This window comes from Strongylocentrotus purpuratus, unplaced genomic scaffold, assembly GCF_000002235.5.
Source record: "Strongylocentrotus purpuratus isolate Spur 01 unplaced genomic scaffold, Spur_5.0 spur5_scaffold_19, whole genome shotgun sequence".
In the NCBI taxonomy this organism is placed as follows: Eukaryota; Metazoa; Echinodermata; class Echinoidea; order Camarodonta; family Strongylocentrotidae; genus Strongylocentrotus; species Strongylocentrotus purpuratus.
Genome location: NW_022145604.1, coordinates 6,951,549 through 6,972,560, shown reverse-complemented (window position 1 = coordinate 6,972,560; position 21,012 = coordinate 6,951,549). Strand labels below are relative to the sequence as shown.

The window sequence follows — 21,012 nt, the reverse complement described above, 5'->3', positions numbered from 1 at the left end:
AAAGTACATAGAGAGCAGTATACTGTCTGTTCCCCCCCCCCCCCCCCCCAACAGAAAAAAACACAGAAAAGAATAGAACGTAGGAGTACTGCAGTAGGGTACTGTCAAATAAGAAGTTATAAAATTATTGTTATTGCCTATAGTCTGTAGAGACTAGAGACTAAGACCCCGTTCTCACTCACTTTGAAAGTGATCTTAGTTAGACCGCTCCAGACTGCTCCAGAGGAACGGGTCTTGAGGAACGCTTTGCGAGCGTTCACACTCCGAGCAGTTTTTATGGCTCAAACCGCTCCACGAGTCAAAGTGGTCTTGTTGTTATGGCAGCTCAGGTAGGCGGAATACAAACCGTATGTACCGTACTACATGTTTCGCACCGAAGGTCACTAGCTCACTTCCGTTCAAAGTACGCTTTCCGTTCACATTGCACGTTAGAGCGCTCTGGAGCGCTCTTAATAAGACCCGCTCCTCAAGACCACTTCGGAAGGTGGACTTCTGGAGCGGTCCAGAAGTCCGCTTCCTGGACCACTTTGAGCGTTCTCACTCACGTAAGAACTGCTCCTGAGGAGCGGGTCTTAGTTAGAGCGCTCCAGAGCGCTCCAACGAAGTGAGTGAGAACGGGGTCTAAGCTTTTATGACGTGAAACTGAATGTGACAATTATTTTTATGACTCAAAGGGAGTTGGAGTACTATTCTAAAGCGATTTTTCATTTGACCAAGCATTGATTTGTATTCGTCATGGAAGAGAAAACAAAGAAAATGCATGATTGTCATTTTACGATGGTCTGTAGTACATTAATTTGCAATTGTTTGAATCTGAAACTGATTGTTTTGGTCGTGAACAATAACATCCAATGGGGAATGAAAATACTTCATCATTTTTTATTTTAGACTTAAGCTGAACTGTATAACAAAACAAACACTACATTGTATGCACACTATTAAAAAGTATACTTTACTCTAGAATCTAGATTATAAAAATGTTTATATATTCTTTAAAATATTATCTATCTATGGGAAGCAAGCATCTTACATGTACCTCTGTTCTACCACTACTTAATTTAGTTACTTGAAAGCTTACCACCATCAACATATTATAACTAATTAACTGTGTATCACCAGAACCTTTTGCATGAAATAAATTTTTGAGAAGTAGAGAGTGGTTGAGATTTGCAAAAGTTTCAAGCAACAAATTAATAAAAAATTAATCCAATACGGAAATATTGAAATACAAACAAAAGTTTCGTGAATTTAAAACAAAATTATTTTTGAGTTTCATATCCTGAAAGATTCTGATCAACAGTAAATCCGGCAATTCTCTAAAGCTACGTTGAGTCTGCAGCGTGTTAAAATTATTAAAATTGAAGACAACGAAAATAAAACATTATTAGTAACTAGTGTTAAATACATCTACTCACACTGAATCTGAGTGTATTATCTCTCAACTACTGAAATTAGAAACTACAGATCCCAATTAAGTACAGGAGTGAAAAACATATTGAAAGCACATTAGAAGAAGAAGATTACATGAACATGTAAATGTATCTCACATGAAGGAGATTAAAAAAGAAAAAAGAAAAAGAAGACACTGTATGTAGGAAATTGAATTATCCCATGTGACATAATTACTAATTGAAAAGATATGAAACCTGTCAAGATTGAAGGGGTTTACTGTTAAATGCACGCTCCAAGTACAATTGAAATTCCTTTAATTAATTAAGAATGATGGACATGAAAGGTGTAGAAATACAATGTTGAAAGCGGATACCATGCACAGATGAAATACATGTTATCAATTAAGGATTACAGAAATCATGATTATGAAGAGGGTAAAAATACATGGTGAAAAGTAATATACACTGTATATATACATTAAAAACAGAGTTGATATGCTCACTCATTAGAAATCAACAGAAGAACACGAAAAACCATGGAAAACCATGGAAAAAAAGGAAGCCTATATATTAAGAACAGAAACTTACGAGCTAGCTGGAAAGCTGAGAAGCTGAAGTTGTCTAATGAGCCAAGGGTTGACTGATGGGGAGGCAGAGGGGCTGGTTGGCTCTGCTGACCTACATGTATGTCTGCATCAATTGACTGAAAGAAGAAGAAGAACGTTGAAAATAAGTTTTATTATTACTAGACTTTACCAAACAGGAAAGAACTAGTTTAGGATTTATACATTTTACCTGTTTAAGCTTTAAGAACTTTAATGCAGAAATATATAGTTTTGATAGCCCCCCCCCCCCCCCCCCCCAGCCCCCCAAAAGAACTTACATTCACATTTATTTGAGTTACGTTTATAAATATTATATTGCTCCTGATGTTGAAAACAAATGAAAGACTTAAAAGTTATTTCATCCCTGGCAAGTATAGCAATTCCTATGTGTGACAGAAATGTCTAAAACCCATCATAAGATGCTGTTTGATAGAATAAACAGTTTTATATACCTCACTTAAGAAATCCAGCCATCTGATTTGTCGAAATTGCATTCATAAACTTTAACTATTCCTGTAAAATTCCCGGTAAAATTCCAAACCCATGTAATAGTTCAAAAAAAAGTTCTAAAATCCCAGTTACCATGGTTACCGGGAAAATAGTTCTAAAAAATAGTTCTAAAATCCCAGTAACCATGGTTACCCATAGGTTTACATGTTAAAAAATGGTTTGAGCGATCGAGGATACCGTACGTGTGCGAAGAATTGGTCGGCATTTTTAGTACGGCAATATATCTCGATTCAAACAAGGCAAAAATGGCTGTAGAAACTCCCCCAAGATTTCAACTTCTGGATGAGGATCAAATTTGAGACATGCTGACAGCAAGAACACGGTATGTGAAATCTTCCATATTTTTTTTTCAGTAGGCCTAGATCTAGATTCTAGTACGCGACAACCAGATGCTGGTGATTGTACTGATTTGTACGTCACGGACAGATGCATATCCTTCCCGTAGAGATTACACACATCCCTATGCATTTCCATTGGCCAGTGCGCACTCGATGTTTTAATTACCAGAGATTCAAACTAATATTGCTTGTGATCCTGAAGGTGATACTCAATAAGTGACGTGTCATATGAAAGCGCAGGTTTTTCTCCATATTCCCCGCAGGGCCGGCCCACCCCTAAAATTGTAAAAAATATCTTGCTTAGACTATAATCTAGATCTAGTCTACTTTCAAAGAAACACTCATAAAAAACAACCGTGCAGATAAACTAGAGAAAGGCTAAGGTGGTGTTATAATTTTTTTGGCATATAAAAGTATTAATGACTGCTTTAATATTCGAGAAATAGTTGTTTTTATACGCTCTCGGTTAGGTTACAATTGGGCTATTGCCCTCGGCACGCCTCGGGCAATAGCACAATTCTAACCTTCCCTTGAGCGTATAAAAACAACTATTTCTCTCAAAGCAGTCATTAATACTATATTATTATGCTAAATACCAACTCTAATAGTGGAAGAAGTGGAATAAGTGGAACAAGATGAAGATGATGAAGGGGAGAAGGTGAAAGAGAAGATAAAAGAGAAGGTAAAGGAAAAAGAAGAGGTGGAGGAGAGGGGGAAGGTGAAGAAGAAGAAGAAGAAGAAGAAGAAGAGAAAGAAGAAGAAGAAGAAAGAAAAAGAAGTATGATACATTTTTTAAATCAGTGTTGATTGACATATCAGGATTTGAAGTGAAAGATAAAAAAAGAATCCATTTGTAATCAATCAATTCAGATGGGCGCTTCACATTCACAACTATCATAAGATTTCATATAACAAGGAAATAACGATCATGCTATGTTGAATCTATAGAAAAGTGAATCAGACATGAGATACACTCAGAAACTGAAAGTGGAATGGTCACGTACACATACATAGTTTGCAGAAACAAATCTTTTCCTGGATCTTGAAGGCCATTTACTTACAAATGTATGTCTACACACGTTCTACATACTCTATGTCAAAATCAGTTCTACGTATGTACTGCATCATATTCTACGATTGTTTTTTCAAATAACTATAAATAATAACCTTGAAAGATTAATATAAATAGAAGAATAAGGCATGCATCCTTTAATTGACTTAATCATACACTATACACCTGAGCCTCTCACTAACTCACACATGTCTGGACTTCTTAAATCTAAGCCCAGACCCTCAATATTTCAATACTTTATGCATTAGAGGGCACATACAAACATGAACAATAGCTGGCTGGTTTACTAACATTTTAAAATATATGGATTTTTGTTTCCTGGTGACATAGTGACAAGGTATTCCATAGAATGAACTACAATATTTGGAATCCAGTGTGCATACATTATTTGTTGCTAGGTTGGGCTATGTTGGGCAATCCATCGGGTTGTCAAGAAAAACATTTGTCTAAAAATTATGCATAAAATTTGAATATATGTTAGTATTGTTCTACTGTTCTATTACAGGCGTGGTAAGGTTTTATGCATATGAACCCCTTGTCTATCTACCAACCTGTGTAATTGTTTCCAGTTCCCCGAGCCATGTTCCCAGCATCTGGTCCAAGTCCTGCTCTACATCACTGTCTGGTTCTGCATCCATGTCTGTGATGTCACCAGACGTATCGCTTAGAGTATCCCCCGTGTCAGACCTGTAGGTGATCAATGGGACCAGGGATAACATTAAGATGTAGTCTTGGACTAAAATCTAGAACTTAAAGCCCATCTGTACTGGTTGGCTAGGAGGGATTAGACCTCCCTGCATGGTCACTGACCGGTGGTTATCTCATCAAATAAGCTCTCAATTATTAGAAAAAGGGGACCATGGAGGGGCTAATGGTCGCCCATTAAGCTTGGATTGCTATATATACATGTACAGGGCGCAAGTAGCTACTTGTAGTGCAGTGGGGCTTTAACTATTCAAACATTAACTGTTATATTACTGCATACCTGCCAACCTTTCACTGCAAAAATGAGGAATCTCTCAAGCAAAAGAAGAGTCTATTTTGTACATTTCACACAGAATATGTCAGAAAAAGAGAGGAACCTAGGGTACATTTATACAGTAACTTGAAGACCCCCAAAATAGGAATTGTTCTTCTAAAATAGGAATGGTAGGCAGATGTATCACTGTCTGAAGAGTATCAGTGCCATATGGTCATCAGGAGGGCAGACATATATATCTACACATGTACAATACATTCGTGAATACATATTTTGATATTTTACGTCTGATAACAATGGCCTTGGCATTTTACACAGTAATGTTCCACTCAAAGGATAATGATTATCTTGGAATGCAGGCAGAGGTTCTTGGCTTCTTCTTGATCATTTGTGTAGCGATATAGATGGCATATGGATGACATATGGATGGCATAATAATAATACCAACCAAAGTGTGCATACATATGTAGGCATCTCATATTATGAAGGAAGTAATTTCCATGTTTGTAATTTTTATTTTGTGATTTTAATTGTTAAACTCCATGCAGTTCAGCCCTTGGGCTGTCAGTTTCTTGTAATAGCTATTAAATCAAATTTAAAGCAAGCACAAATATCATAATCAAATTTCTCTATGTCACTTCATACAAAGCAATGCAAACACCAAGATGGAGGCCTACATCAATGTGCGATCAGGATGTGGTCTGCTGTCTTCATATTACAAAAATGCACACCAAATACTCATGCTCATGTGAGATGCCCGTGCACACTTTGGCTGATATTATTATGCCATCCATATCACTACACAAACAATCAAGGCTCTAGATTTAGAACCCATGGCAAGTGGAATGCATTACACCAGATAATTAATAAGTATAGCCTTGATCCAAGGATATGAGAAGCACTTATATTATAAATATAGATTATACTACCGGTAAGTATATACATTAGGCTCTATTAAAGATAAAGAGAAAAAACAACGATTTTCTGACCAGTAAAAACTGGCCATTCCATGACTCTAAATCACTTATACAACTTTTCATTTTTTGCTTTAATAACATATATATGTCACAGGAGGATGGGTGGGGGCCCTTTCATATTTTTCATCCCCCCTCCCCCTTTCTCTCTCTCTCTCACTCATCACTATTTGATTTGGGAAAGATGCCCCCTTCCCTTTGCAGTGCCATTGAAAATGAGTGTATTGATCTAGAATGTTACAGTATTATCTCATAAGCCTTGAAGGCAGACCAACTAATTAAAAACATTGTCAAGAGATAACTGTATCCTCTCCCTCCTGCGCTGCTAATGTAATACAATTAGCTGTAAGCAAGGCAGGACAAATACACACTCAACTCAATTCCTTTTCCATGACCCAATATTTCCTCTTCATAATCATAATAAGGGTTGATAATTTCCCCATACTGTTTTCAAGGTACAGTTGTACATGGATGTACACTGTGAAATGTAATGCATGGTGCTAGTGCGTACTGTACATGATCACATTATAATGATGCCATTAAAGCTTGATTAATTTGAATAATCATTTCCTTAGTGTGATTAATAGATGTAGATTGTTAGGCAAACTATAGATTGCTATTAAAGATGAAGTTGAGTTCTGGTCATGCGATTGCATTGTGAAAGAAACGGTGTGGAACCGACCAGAAAAGGTTGATCATATAGCATATAAGAATTTGTGTGTATTGCAAGGTTCTGGAATCATCAAAATGATAAGAAATGTGGCCAAGTCTTGGTAAAGTTACAAACACTGTACACAGAAAGATGTATATGGGACTACACGAACACGTGGCGTAAAAAGCCGGCCCCCCCCCCCCCCCCCGATTTTTACGATATTACATGCATATTTAGAAGAATATGAAGGCATTTGAAGAGCCATGCTTTTCAGAAAACATGTCTTATCTGATGTTCTTCCACACTTGCATAATAAGAATGACTAATGCTCACAAATTATTTTTCACCTCTTCCCAGAACTCAACCTTCTCTTTATTGGGTTGATTGATACCATAGAGTACCGAAGCTGCGACGTCATAAAAATCTATTTTTAGAATTTCTCAATTTTTTCTTCATTTTCCAAAAGAACATTAAAAATAATGTCCAAAAGTCGAAAACCAATTGAATATGTTAAGTATTGGCTGAGATATGACCATCTGAATAAATATAGTCCCCATAGGAACTGAGTGTTATATGTTCTGGCTCCTAATGGTTAGGACATTATTTTTGGTGCTCTTTTGGAATATGAAGAAAAAATTGAGAAATTCTAAAAATATATTTTTGATGACGTCACACTTCACCACTCTATTGAGGTAATATAAGCTTTTTGAATAGGGTAATACATCTGTATAAATAAAGTTACATGTAGTTTACAACTCTTTATATATCGCAAATCCCTATATGTACACGTAAACGTCTATGACATTTGCAAAAGTCAGTTATCAGACTATACAGTACGTACATAATATGTAAATTAAAAGAGATATAAAAGTGCAATAGCCTATTCATCTTTGGAAAGAAATATGATACGATTTTATACACGAGGCCTACAGGTACATGTAAGCAATACACTGAGTATACTTTCATCGCACAAGTACCTGCATGACTTACTACCAGTATATTATACTCTGCTCCGCAGTAATAAAAACAGATCATGAACATGTAGGCTATTTATATGCTTTGTTCTATAAATGTATTTCTATTTACAAATACATCTAACAGTACTACACGTGGAACATGTGTCAGAAACACATGTATCAGAGAATGTGAAGGGGGGCAAAAGGGAAAATATAATACACTTATGCACATTGCAGATGTCTGAGAACATAGATTTCAAGGGCAGACAAATAGGGGCGACGACGAAGCAGATAGATGGAAACTATAGGAAGAAATGGGGGAGATGGGAAAACAGACAAGAGAGAGAGAGAGAGAGAGAGAGAATGTGAGGGTGAGCGATGGGAAGATTTACAAGGAAGAAAAAGATATTTCACAAACACAACAAATTAACATGAGACTAGAACCACCAATAAAACAATATTATTGAATTAACATGAATTAACTGTTTCTAATAATATGCATGGCTCCACACTAACAGGCGCCAGGGACGCTTGTGAATTTTTCAATCCATTTATTTTACATAAATGTGAGATTCACTCATGTTCAACATCCCCTCCCCCCCCCCCCCCCCCAGAGACCCACAATTTAAAATTTCATGAACTTTTTCTGAGCTCTCAAGACCATTTTTCCATCTCTGTTTCTGCACATTCTGCCCACCATCCCCCCCCCCCCCCCCGAATGAAATTGACAATCAATACTGGGCTCCAAGTTCAGAGTTTGTAGTTCTGACCTCAGTACTTATCATCTGAAAGCGATAAAGCTATAGAAATGATGATTTTTTTTTTTTTTTTTAAATCTTATTTTAACCTCTGGAAACTAAAAAGTTTTTAAAAAACATAAGTGTCGCAACAAGGAAATTAAGAACTGGTACAAACAGTATTTCTACACTGCTTCCATAATTTCCTGACCACTTTTCACAATTCCACTACTGTAGATTCCCACAAAACCAACCAAACCATGTTCAATGGCGTCACTCCATTAGACTGGTCTTGGTTTGAGTCATTGAGCTACACGCATGGCTGAGCTATGCCGAACATGACAACAGTCATTTTGACCAGCCGATATATTTTTGGCAAGTTCAACGCCACTCCTGGGGGTGATATGCCCAGCATGCTTGCCAGTCGGTGGCCAGTCTTTTGCTATAGATTTCATGTGACGCATTCGTAAACAACGCTAGGATACCAGGACCATTTATCATTGCTTGCTTTTAATCTTTTATCAGCTGTCTCTTTCTCTCTTGTTTCGAGAGCAAAACAAATGAAGCATTGATGAATTGCATTTTATTTACATGTTAAACAATAGAGCACAAGAACATGTATTTACTGTACAGTGGCTTTAATGGTCAAGTCTTTGTCCACTTCTTTATCGTGTCAGAAACAATATCTGACCTTTTTCATGTTTCACCTTATCTGTATTTATTTATCATTCTTGTAATGCCTTTGAAAAATGGAAAGAGCTTTTTTTTGTCACTTCCTAAAATCCAGACAAGAAGGAGCCAATGGGGTCCAGCTATCAGTATCATTTCAATAAAAATTGTTATCAAATTTGAGGGTCACTGTGCATATCAGGGGGTTATATGACCTACATGTAGTACACTGGTAAATATGTACCCTACTTAATTTCCTGTACAATGTAATATCAATATACTGTGGCGTCACAATCCAAACTAACTTTATTTTAATATTACATGGGGCTGGATTGAATTTTGAGGGGTTGTGTACAATGTACATGAGGCCCCTGTTAAAAAATTGATTCCCCCCCCCCCCATTTTTCCCCCCATTTTTTTCTTCTCCAATCCACACTTGAAAAGTGCACCAATTATGCCCTTAATACACTAGTGTCCATGTCTACATGTGGATTCCATGGCTCCAAGCCGACTGGCATGTTACTGTTAGGGGTCAAAGGGGGCCCTGCTATCATATCTCAGTGAAATTGATCAAATTTTGGGGTCAACAGAAATGTCTGAGGTTCCTTTCCCCCCATGGACTCTAGTCAGTTTCCTGTACAATGTATTATCATCATTTGCTAGGACCCAGGTTCCATACAGGTACATTTACATGTACCATACATACTCGGTCTTTAATACATACTCTCATATGGGGTCCAGACTTGATATTTAGGGTTGGTATGCACAAGGCCCCTGATAAAAAAAAAAATGAAAATTTAGGGGGATCAAATTATATCCAAATCTTGGGCCTACATGTATTTGTAACTGTATCAAGCCCAGATAAATCTTGTGTCATGCTCAAATTAACAGAGTGATGAAAATAACACAATGATAAAATTAACACGGATCTATCGGTGCACACAGTACATGTATTTCATATCAGGTCTCGATTAAAACAGATGTGATGTGAAGGAAAAGGGTTGCGGGCACAGGAAGGCAGAAAATGTCATTCCTAACTAAAAGTACAAGAATTACTCATCTCCTTGTATCTAAAAATGATTTCACATGCAGGCCTACAGTGGGAAAAAGGGATAGTAATAAATCCCTGTAAAACGATCAAAGTACAACATGCCTGTATCTAATTATAATCTGTTCTTGTACAGCGCATATCTTTTTGCTTTTCCAAATGACTTTGGATATAACATGTATTACCCTAGCTTTACCTACATGACCACCAGGGCTCAGGCATTCACAATATAAATCCTACCAGGTACTCACTTGCTACACCTGGGACAAATGTATATTGATGCTTGCCCAAGGACGTTAATGCTATGGCAGGGATTTGAACCCTGCACCTTGTGGTTCACAGTCCAGTGACTTATTCACTTGACCTATACATGTACATCAGGTCTAGTCTAGAGGGTCTAGCAAATGTGTATTGAAGTTTGCCAAAGGACATTAATGCTATGGCAGGGATTTGACCCTGCACCTTGTGGTTCACAGTCCAGTGACTTATTCACTTGACCTCTACAACAGGTCTAGTCTAGAGGGTCCAGCGAATGTATATTGATGCTTGCCAAAGGACGTTAATGCTATGGCAGGGATTTGAACCCTGCACCTTGCGGTTCACACAGTTCAGTGACTTATCCACTTGACCTCTACAACAGGTCTAGTCTAGATGGTCCAGCAAATGTATATTGATGCTTGCCAAAGGATATTAATGCTATGGCAGGGATTTGACCCTGCACATTGTGGTTCACAGTCCAGTGACTTATCCACTTGACCTCTACAACAGGTCTAGCCTAGAGGATGAGGATCAATGAGTTGAATGATGGGAGAGTGTGGACATTACTAATTAGGTTACTCGTTCATTAATTACGTTATTGAGCTGTCAGCTCAGCGGTCAGTTACAGGCAGTGACGGACAGGGAGAGTCCAACAAGCTAACACCTTTAATAGTGCAGTGGACATACTGGACTTCTTGCATGGCTTATAACTGTAAATTATGCTAATTAATTATATGAAAGTATTGATTTCAAAAAATGATTAATGTTGTCCAGCAAATCCCTGTTTAATGTTGTTACATAATACATTATCGACACTGAAAATGTGTTGGGTACATGTACATGTACATGTACACCAACTTGTCACCAAGTATGTACTGGACTGGACTACTGTGGATTGAATGTTGATCGCTATTGATTCTGAACATGATTGAGCTGTTGTTATGACCCATATTTTATGTTGTTATCAAGTGCTCACCATTTATAGGGGCTGTCTGAGCCCCGTTTCATAAGCTCATATTACAAATTTGATCTCAGCCAATCAAATACCAGGTTTCCAGTACAGTGTAGCTTATTACAGTACAGATACTGTAACTTGTTATTGATATGAAGTTTTATGAAACACAAATTGAACTCTGGAGTCTGGACCCCCACCCCCCCCCCCCCCCATCAAAAAAAAAAGAAAAAAAAATCAACCTACAATGTATTAAGTAACCCCTTTGAAAAAAAGAAAAAAAAAATTGTTTTTAATAGCGAGGAGTGTTGTTGATAATTATGCCAAAGAAATGTGTAGATGTTCATGTTTTAAACTGATATTTTGCTGGTACCCTTGTGCAAGGCACCCAATGTTTAATAACTAAAATAGAAAAGTATTTTGAGACACTTTCTCACACTCATTTCCTTTTTAAAACCATAATACTTGTGCATACAGTTCATGTACACGTTGTAGGTCAAATTGATGATAAAGCTACTGGAAGATTTTATGGCCTTCTCATGAAATTAATCTTCCCTCTAATGACCCAAGCATCATTAAACATATGCAAATCAGCTACAGAATGTCTATGAATATATTCAGAGCATAGTAATAAATACAAAAATTATATACAGTGTACACACATGTTTATGTTTGTATGGGACTGTGTATTGCTTCAGAACACATTACCACAAAAAGATAAATTACAGTGGATGGAAATAATTGGCTTATTCATCCAGCTAATTGTGTTATCACAATGTCAGTGCAGAGTGAATATGATTGACTGTCACAATGCATCAGGAGAAAATTAGGGCACCACGACGGCAGAGCTAGGGCAATCTGGGAGGCTGGGAGTCACGATTCATATTTCAACAATATTATGATTGGGTGACCAGAGTTCCCTAAGGTTTTTTTTTTAATATTAGGAAAAGTGATATTGGATCCATGATTTCCCATATTCTACATAAATTTATTTAGTTAAATTACCGGTAACCAAATGGACAGCAAAGTTTTTTATTACAAATTGGTGCAAATAGAAAATGTTTATCGTCAAAGTATTTTGGAGATATCGCGATCTCAAAATTTGATGTCAGATCGAATCGCTGTGATTTAAGAAAAAGTCATTTAAACAAACGAGACCTTAATTCTTGCAACAGAGTTTACACCTGATTTATCACAAAAAGCGATCAATCAAATACATGTATAACATAAGTGCATATTTTGCAAGGCAACTATCATACAGTCAGTTGCGTATGGTTCAATCTTTGACTTACAATTTTGACAACTTAATTCTGCTCTCAAAATAAAGATTCCCAGACCCTTGTCGGTAAGTTCATATTTTTTAGGAACGGACACAAAATTAGTAGATCCTTTGTCAAAATTTTCATAATTTCACACCAATTGATTCTATGAAAAATAATGTCTCTGGGTAATTTTAGCTTTCTCTTTCCATTGTTGGTATCGTATTTTCAAAATATTACCAATCTTTTGAGATAGCGACCTAAGGTCATGCACGAACTATGGTCACACCACCATACATCAAATTAACAAGAAAGTAGAAATTAGATATAAGTCTGCTTTTTGGATTCACTAATTTGTGTACATGTTTACATGTGAGATTCCTAGCTTGCTGATATTATCAAAATGGTGAAAGCAAACAATATATGATAAGTAAATGTCGTCATCTGCAGCAAGCCATAAGGCAAAATAATTATGTGAGTTTATGTACATGTAGATCATATCATTGTCAGTTCTTAGCACTCAGCACAGTTTATCAAATATCAATATTAATCTCTGGACACTGAATGACTACATGTACTACATACAGGCCAGTACAGTAAAGTACCTACATTTATCTTTTCAAACAATATGCATGAATATACACCTACCTGTACATATTGTACAGAATTCTAACACAAAATACACATTACAACATTAATGCACCATCACACAACCATTATGCAGTTTGACCTACCTTTACAAAATATATATTGCTCAGATAATTAGAATTTTGTACTAAAAATTTAACTGATATCCTTTCGTAGCCATGTTACACAGTAATAATTATCCTTTGGATGAATATGTTCCAATTTGAAGAGACATCGGCATGAACATCATTAAAGTCTTTATTGAGCACTAGATATTTTCTCCACCGAATATTAGCTTTTCTGAACAAATGAGTAATCCAAAGTGTCAGAGGTTTGGAAACTCAACGGTGAGGAGAATTTCACGCTTATCTGATCAACAAAGCTCTCTCAGGAGAAACATGGTTCTGCGAAGCCTACATCCATTCGTAGCTGCTAGCCTGTCCTGCTTTAATAATCACAAAACTTGTGGGAGGTCATACTCATAAGATGCGGAGGTGGAAAGACGGTTCCTATTGGAAACCTCCGTTGATGAAGTTGATAATGCGATGATGGATGGCAAAAGAGCATCCAGCTCAAGTTTGTGCACCGTTATTATCCTCTGTCTGTCTACCGGTTCTTGTAAAAAGATGCGTTCCAAGAAGATGCTTGCTCACTACACATCACAATTCCAATCCATTCACGAAGACAATTCAAGGGAGAAAATGCTTGATGATTGCTACGCTGTGATGGAAGAAGCGAAAGGAATATCGTGCATTTCCAAGGAAAGATGCGGCTGCGCTTCATGGGTAGTTCCTAAATAGCCTTCAAGAGATGTAGCCTTGTCTTAACTGATTTCTGTGACTGGCGTTTGTAATGCATGCATCACTTGGCTCGCTGGTAGCTGAAGCGTAGACATGCAAATGACCCTGGTTGAGGCAGCTAGCTCGCAGTGTATAGTAAGGCATGCCAGTCAAGCCTTGCGGGGGAGAGCATCACAAATATGCCACATATCTTGCTCTCTCTTCCCAAAACATACACGCAAAAGCCCGCTAACCAACGCTAGCTGGGCTTGATGAAATATGAAACACACACAAACACACACCTCCACGTACTATGAACCTACCGTTTTCTACCCACAGACTTTACCCCGGTAGTATCAGCTTTAGATGCAGTCCTCTTCCGAAGATAGAGGAGAGAGAGAGATGAAGTAAGCAGGAGGAATATTCTTTGTACCAGCCCTTCAGATGGCTGAGCTAAACAACTCACTCGCAGAGATGCGAACCCCCTGATGAATAATGCTTAGTCCACACACACTCTCTCTCATACACAGCTGTTCGCTCCAGGGAAAATACACACAATGTGCGGTGGATAATGACAACAAATTTCAGCACTCAGGCAATAGGTCTAATCAGTGAAAAGAATACCAGGTCATTCCATTATTTGCAGAGGGGTGACCAGCTATTGTTTTTGCTTCCATTATGATTTTGTAGACCATTGTCTTCTGAAATGCTTTACCACTGATAATTAGCCAAGTTACACATTAATTGCAGTGTTCTTTTCATTAGTAATACAGATACTAGGCCTATCATTCTCATTCTCTCCCTCTCTCTCTTTCTCTCTCTCAACTCATAATTCATGACCTAATTTGTTAGTATGTTGTGAATTTTAATAAATATGTAAGACAGAAAATGTGTTATATCATTTCATATTTTTACACATTTACGATATTATGTGCATATCGAAATGTTAAAGAGAAGGCCGAGTTCTGGTGAACGGAAAAATACAAGTTAATAACTATCTTCTCTTTTTATTCCTAAGCGGAGGATATATGAGTAGACCTAGATACATGTCAAGTACGTCCCATTAAAAATGATTGCTCATGAAATGATGTCATATTTCAAATCATCAATGCAATATCTTGACAATTTCAAAAACAATGGAAATATTATTTGGTGCTTATCAATACAGGATTACCCTGAATAAAAAAGTGAAATTAAAAAAAAAATAATAATAATAAATACATACATGTATATATACATGTAAATACTAATCTTTCAACATGACATGGGTGTGTGTACATGTTCATATACTGTATGAAACTATTTGGATGAGTTTGATGTAGGTGCACTCAGCCTCATCAAGAGCTGATAGCTCATATAATGAACAGATGAAAATGTGCACCATTTGTTCATTTGTTTCATAATATGAGTAAATTTCATAGATCCATGAAACTTGATTTAAAAAAGAAGCCACTTTAAGACTGGAGTATGTCCATGGTGATCGTAAATACAGTCCTGACCGTAAAAATTAGCCTCCTAAAAAAAGACCTAAATATCTTTCAAATTAGCCTCCTAAATTTCTTTCATAAGCCTCTGTTCAATATACTGGTAGCGTAACTTTTCACGCAGGACATCTACTAATTGGCTTTAATGAATGATATCTCTTTTTTTAATAGAGCAATTTGTTGACTTAAAATCACGTCTCTGGCGATAACAGTTAATTTGCTAACGTGTCTGTCTTTTTAAGGAACATTCTCTATGTTCCATCTTCTCCTCTCTCGATCTCACATCCATCACCATCTTTGACCCTGGACTTCATCCTAAAACATCATGTCTAGTCTGTGAATACAGACTCTCTTTGACACCTACAATGTACAACAAACTTCAGTGACTTGAGTCTAGCCTACACAAATTTGACAATTTAGGCAAGATGTCAAATCTCAAGCGAGTGTAGTCTTAGCGGAGATACATGTAGTTCAGATCTCGTAATATCCTGCTCGGCTCATTTTCTGGAAGAAATCTGTGTTTTTTTAACATTCTCTCCCCACAATTCCCTTAGCTTGCATGCAAGTAACACAAGGTCTGAACTACACAGACTAGTCAAATATGATATACATGTACAGTAGTCAGGCCTGGCTCAAGTCTTGACTGTCTCTCAAATTTAATATAGTTTATTATCTAAACAGAGTCTCTGATTGCAGACTACTATTCCTTCTACAGATGCTCCATGTTCACCTTCAGGGATGACTCATCATCATCAACCTCCCATCCAGGAATGATTCCTCTACAAATATTTACCCTAAAATCATCTTCACGGCTTCCCCATTATTTATCCCTCAAATCCAGAAAAATGAAAGCAGCATGCACTTATCCCAACAAGCAATGCTCCTTCTCTGAGATCATTGATTTCCAGTCGCACATGTATAGTACAATGTAATCACTGATGCAAGATAATTTGTGTTTACTTGTCATATTACCGACTGCATGCTTTTATAAATTATGACCTCTATAACCCTGCCATTATGATTTAGTACAGTCAGGTCCATTGAATAATTTGAATTCATAATCCATATTCATAGTGATGACGACGACTATGATGATGATGATGATGATGATGATGATGATGATGATGATGATGATGATGATGGTGATGATGGTGATGATGATGATGATGATGATCATCATGATGATGATAATGATGATGGTGAGGATAATGATGATGATGGTGATGTTAGTGATGATGATGGTGATGGTGATGATGATGATTAATATTATTATCGTAAATAGTACTAGTAGTGCAGTAGTACACTCTAAAAATTAAAATCTTTGATCACCAAAAAGTGCCGCATACTGGAGTGCCCACTTTTGAAAAGTGGGCACTCCTTGGCCCTTTTAAAGATAAAGTTGAGTTCTGGTCATCCGATTGCATTGTGATAGAAACGGTGTGGAATCGAGCAAAAAAGGTTGATCATCTAGCATAGTATTGGTATTTGGCCCAGTATTGGTAAAGTAACAAGCACTGTACACAAAAAAATGTGTATATGGGACTACACAAACATGTGGCATAAAAATTGGGCCTACTTTTTAAGCTGTTACTTGTCATACTTAGAATATGAAGGCATTTGAAGAGCCATGCTTTTCAGGGAACTGATGTTCTTCCACACTTGCATACAATGATAACGTTCACAAATTATTTTTCAACTCAACCTTCTCTTTAAATGGTGATTTAACATATTAAGAAGCAGAAGCCCTGTGCAATCACCAAACCAAAATATGTCAAAATCAGTTAGATCATTACGGCGAAAATTGTATGAAACTGCACAAACGATCATCTTGTTTCATTATCTTGTAAATCATTTGTATTGCAAGTGATCATACAGAAAGATAATGAAGTCATATGCTTCTCCCTAGAATTGCCACAAAAAGGTTCAAAGACAGATTAAGCTATGGAAAGTACATGTACATGTATATACAATGTACATGTATAAATCTGAGATGGGAACCTCATATTCCAAACTATATTAAAAAAATACATGTACGAAAGAAGAAAAAATTATCATGACGTCTTGTATAATTTGCATATATGTACATGTTAACAGGACGACAGGGTACGAGTCCATACAGTATGAAAATGACACCCTGCTAAAAACTATAACATCTGGAGCTCAAGAGGGCAGTTATCACATCTGTGTAAAATGAGTGATTGATTTTTCAAGCAAAAGTTGAGTGTATCGTGACCTTCTGACTATTGTGCCTGCATGTACTATTCAGTGTTTTTGTATACCGGTAGTCCTGTGCATGATGCTTCGGTTTGACAGTGCTTATCAATAAAACGGTAGCTTTTGCCAAATCTGAGTTTGAATGTATATTACATGTACATGTACATGTACATCTGGCCAAGTGAAGAAGAAATGATGAAACAACCGTAATAGATACAAACTACATGTATAAGAATTTGGGGCTTTAATAGTTTTTCAAGTATATGACATATAGCCTATATGTACATGATCATTACCCCCCCCCCCCCCAACAACAACAACAAAAATAAAAAAATGATGTAACAAAAAAGTCTGTCTTAACAAAACTGTTAATGTTGTACAGGTACACATGTATATTTTATAAATCTTGCTCCTATAGTTGAATCATATTTTACAATCATATCACTGAATTTAATATTCACTATCTATAACACCTACATGCAGGAGATATTCTGCATCACTGTATCATACGTACATGTAAATGTAAAGTGCTTTAAAGGTTCATTTACTTTATACGAAAAAAAGTTTTAAATTAGCACAAATATACTATTTAAGATAGTTTAGGAAACATTTGAAAGTTTCATTAAATTGCACTATTTGAAAACAGACGACTCTTCTTTTATAAAGTGTGTGGGGGAGGGGATCTTATCTGGAACTAGTAATTAACTGTAATTATCATAAAATTAATTTCATTCTATTTTAATTTAATTTTAATTTTTAATTTAAAAAAAGTTGTTCTTGGTTATGGTATTCTGCCATACTAAACAGTACATGTACATGTACACTACAGTATATGTATGTCAAAGCCTCTTATATTGAGTTAAATGCTCTGTATGTACATGAGAATAGTACATGAACCTTTGATTATTAAAATAAATCTATAAAAAAATTAACAACCGGACTGACAGCCAGACTAATCAATAAGATGTATGAAAGCTGAGCAATATTTTAATCAAATACACTTCGCATGTTTAACATGATACATTCAGATTCACTGTACATGTATCTACCAGGGCATCCCAATGCTATGATTGATTTTTAGGCTCAGTCCTACTCCTACCCAACTCATGCAAGACATCACATTGAGGGGAACTACCCCCTAAACTTCATTATCGGAGGAAGAAGAAGGAGGAAGAGAAGGAGGAAGAGGAGAAGAAGGAGGAAGAGAAGGAGGAAGAGGAGAAGGAGAAAGAGGAAATGGCATAGGATGAGAAGGATGAGAAGGAGAAGTAGGAGAAGGGAAATAAAAAGAAGAAGAAAATATCTAAGAAATGAGAAGAGGAGGAAATAGAAGAATGAAGCTAGAAGAAAAGTTCTAAGAAAGAAGAAGAGGAGGAGCAGGAAGAGAAGGGTGAAATGGCAAACGAATAGGATGAGGAGGAAGAGAAGGAGAAAGAAAATAATCATAAGAAAATATCTAAGAAATGAGAAGGAGAGGAGGAAACAGAAGAATAAAGCAAGAAGAAAAGATCTAATAAAGAAGAAGAGGAGGAGGAGGAGGAGGAGGAGGAGGAGGAGGAAGAAGAATAATAAAGAAAGACAAAAAAAGATCTGAGAAAAGAAGAAGAGGAGGAAAAGGAGAAAAAGATGAAGAAGAAGGAGAAGAAGGAGGAGAAGGAGGAGGAGGAGGAGGAGGAGGAGAAGGAGAAGGGGCTCCAAGAAATGTACAGTAAATCTGGATTTTGTTGGAACTCGGAAATCGGCCAATCACATTTCATGACACACATTTCCCCTGCCCCCGTTCTTGCAATCTTGAGTAATTAACTTGCGTCATTCCGCAGGAAGGGGGTGTAACGTGGTGATATGTACATATTACTCAGAACTTAAGTGAAGCAAACTATTGTGTATTAAACACAAACAAATCAAATGTGGGAATGATGAGGCAATGTCATGAAGAAAGGTTAAAGGGAGCTTAAAGAGAAGGTTGAGTTCAGGGAAGAGGTGAAAAATAATTTGTGAGCATTACTCATTCTTAAATGCAAGTGTGGAAGAACGTCAGTTAAGACATGTTCCCTGAAAAGCATGGCTCTTCAAATGCCTTCATATTCTAAATATGCATGTAACATGCTTTTTACGCCACGTGTTGGTGTAGTCCCATATACATCTTTCTGTGCAAGTGTTTGTAACTTTACCAAGACTTGGCCAAATTTCTTATCATTTTGATGATTCCAGAACCTTGCAATACACAAAAATTCTTATATGCTAGATGATCAACCTTTTCTGGTCGGTTCCACACCGTTTCTTTCACAATGCAATCGCATGACCAGAACTCAACTTCATCTTTAAATGTTTCTTGGAGACAAATCTGAGACCTGTATGTATTGCCTTAATTTCTTCCAGTATGCCAGTGTGGAACAATATGCAATGGAAAAGATGTTTTGTAAACCCTTGTCTTCGGTCCTCCTAATTGGGACTAATTAACTTACATCATAACAGAGGCCCGGAAGGAGGAGTCCAACTGTAAGCCTGTATTAGGGTTATTAGTGTACACAGCTATATCAGTTTGGGATTCAATTGCTAAAAATTTAAAATACAAATAAAATAAAACCAAATTAAAACACTTCTGTCCACTATAAAAACAATGCATATAAAGTCAATGGCAAATCATTTTTGCACCGGTATATCAAAATGGCAGGATCATAAAAAGCACAGAAAGTCAGAAAGGCTTGTAAGAAATGACCTTGTAACAGATACATTTAAAAAACAATAAGCAATATTTATACACATGTTAACATTAAGGAGATATACAAATGTAGGAAGAGAAGAGAAGGAAACATTAAAACAAAATACACTGTAAGTAAATTATTACATATATGTATTGTGATTAATGCTCAAAAGGGAGATAGTTTTTATAAGTCATTTACTAAACTGTGCAACTTTTAAAAGAAATATGAATCGTATATTATTCAATCATCAAATTTGATATTAAAAGTGGAGTCAATGCTTTTATCATAATCTTTGTTAACACAAGTAAACTGTACAGTAGTCAATGTACATCGTACCTTTAATATAGTACGTTAGATGATCTTGTTGATTGTAAATGGAAGGAAAAGTGACATCTGATGCCACTACTCTGCTACTCGTCTACTAGGGTTACACTACACTTCCTTTGCATATCCCTCAAATAATGGTATGGACTATGGATAGGGCCATAGATTTTGTAGTCTACATGTCGGCAAAAACATACACAGTCCTGCGCGACGAGTGATTTACTCTCGAAAGCTCAAGAAATGCTCTGGTAAAATCAAAAAAGAGCTCTGGCAGTGTTATATGCATTATAGCCCTTTGTAGAAAACTTCATAACTTTGGGAGTCTAGACATTAATACAGATAACAGGTACCTACACTGTATGTGTTCCAGGCACCTGGGGCAGTATTCTGAACCCTGTGTTATCTCTAATATTGTTGTATCTTTGGAGATAAGATAAAGTTGGTATTCTGAACATTGTTGTAACTTTTGTTTTATCTTT

General features: G+C 36.6%; 1 long non-coding RNA gene across 3 annotated transcripts in view; it reads right to left on the bottom strand.

Moving 5' to 3' along the window:
- Nucleotides 1-1,944: 1,944 nt before the first annotated feature.
- Nucleotides 1,945-21,012, bottom strand: part of LOC115925991 — a 30,788-nt gene continuing 11,720 nt past the window's right edge. The window contains exons 1-3 of one of the 3 annotated variants that reach the window (XR_004064915.1): nt 13,135-13,153; nt 4,468-4,603; nt 1,945-2,094 (exon numbers count right to left, since the gene is read on the bottom strand). This is a non-coding gene — a long non-coding RNA (uncharacterized LOC115925991). Of the gene's footprint in view, nt 2,095-4,467; nt 4,604-13,134; nt 13,154-14,129; nt 14,353-21,012 lie in introns of those variants that run through there. The other 2 variants (XR_004064914.1, XR_004064913.1) reach the window with 2 other exon arrangements.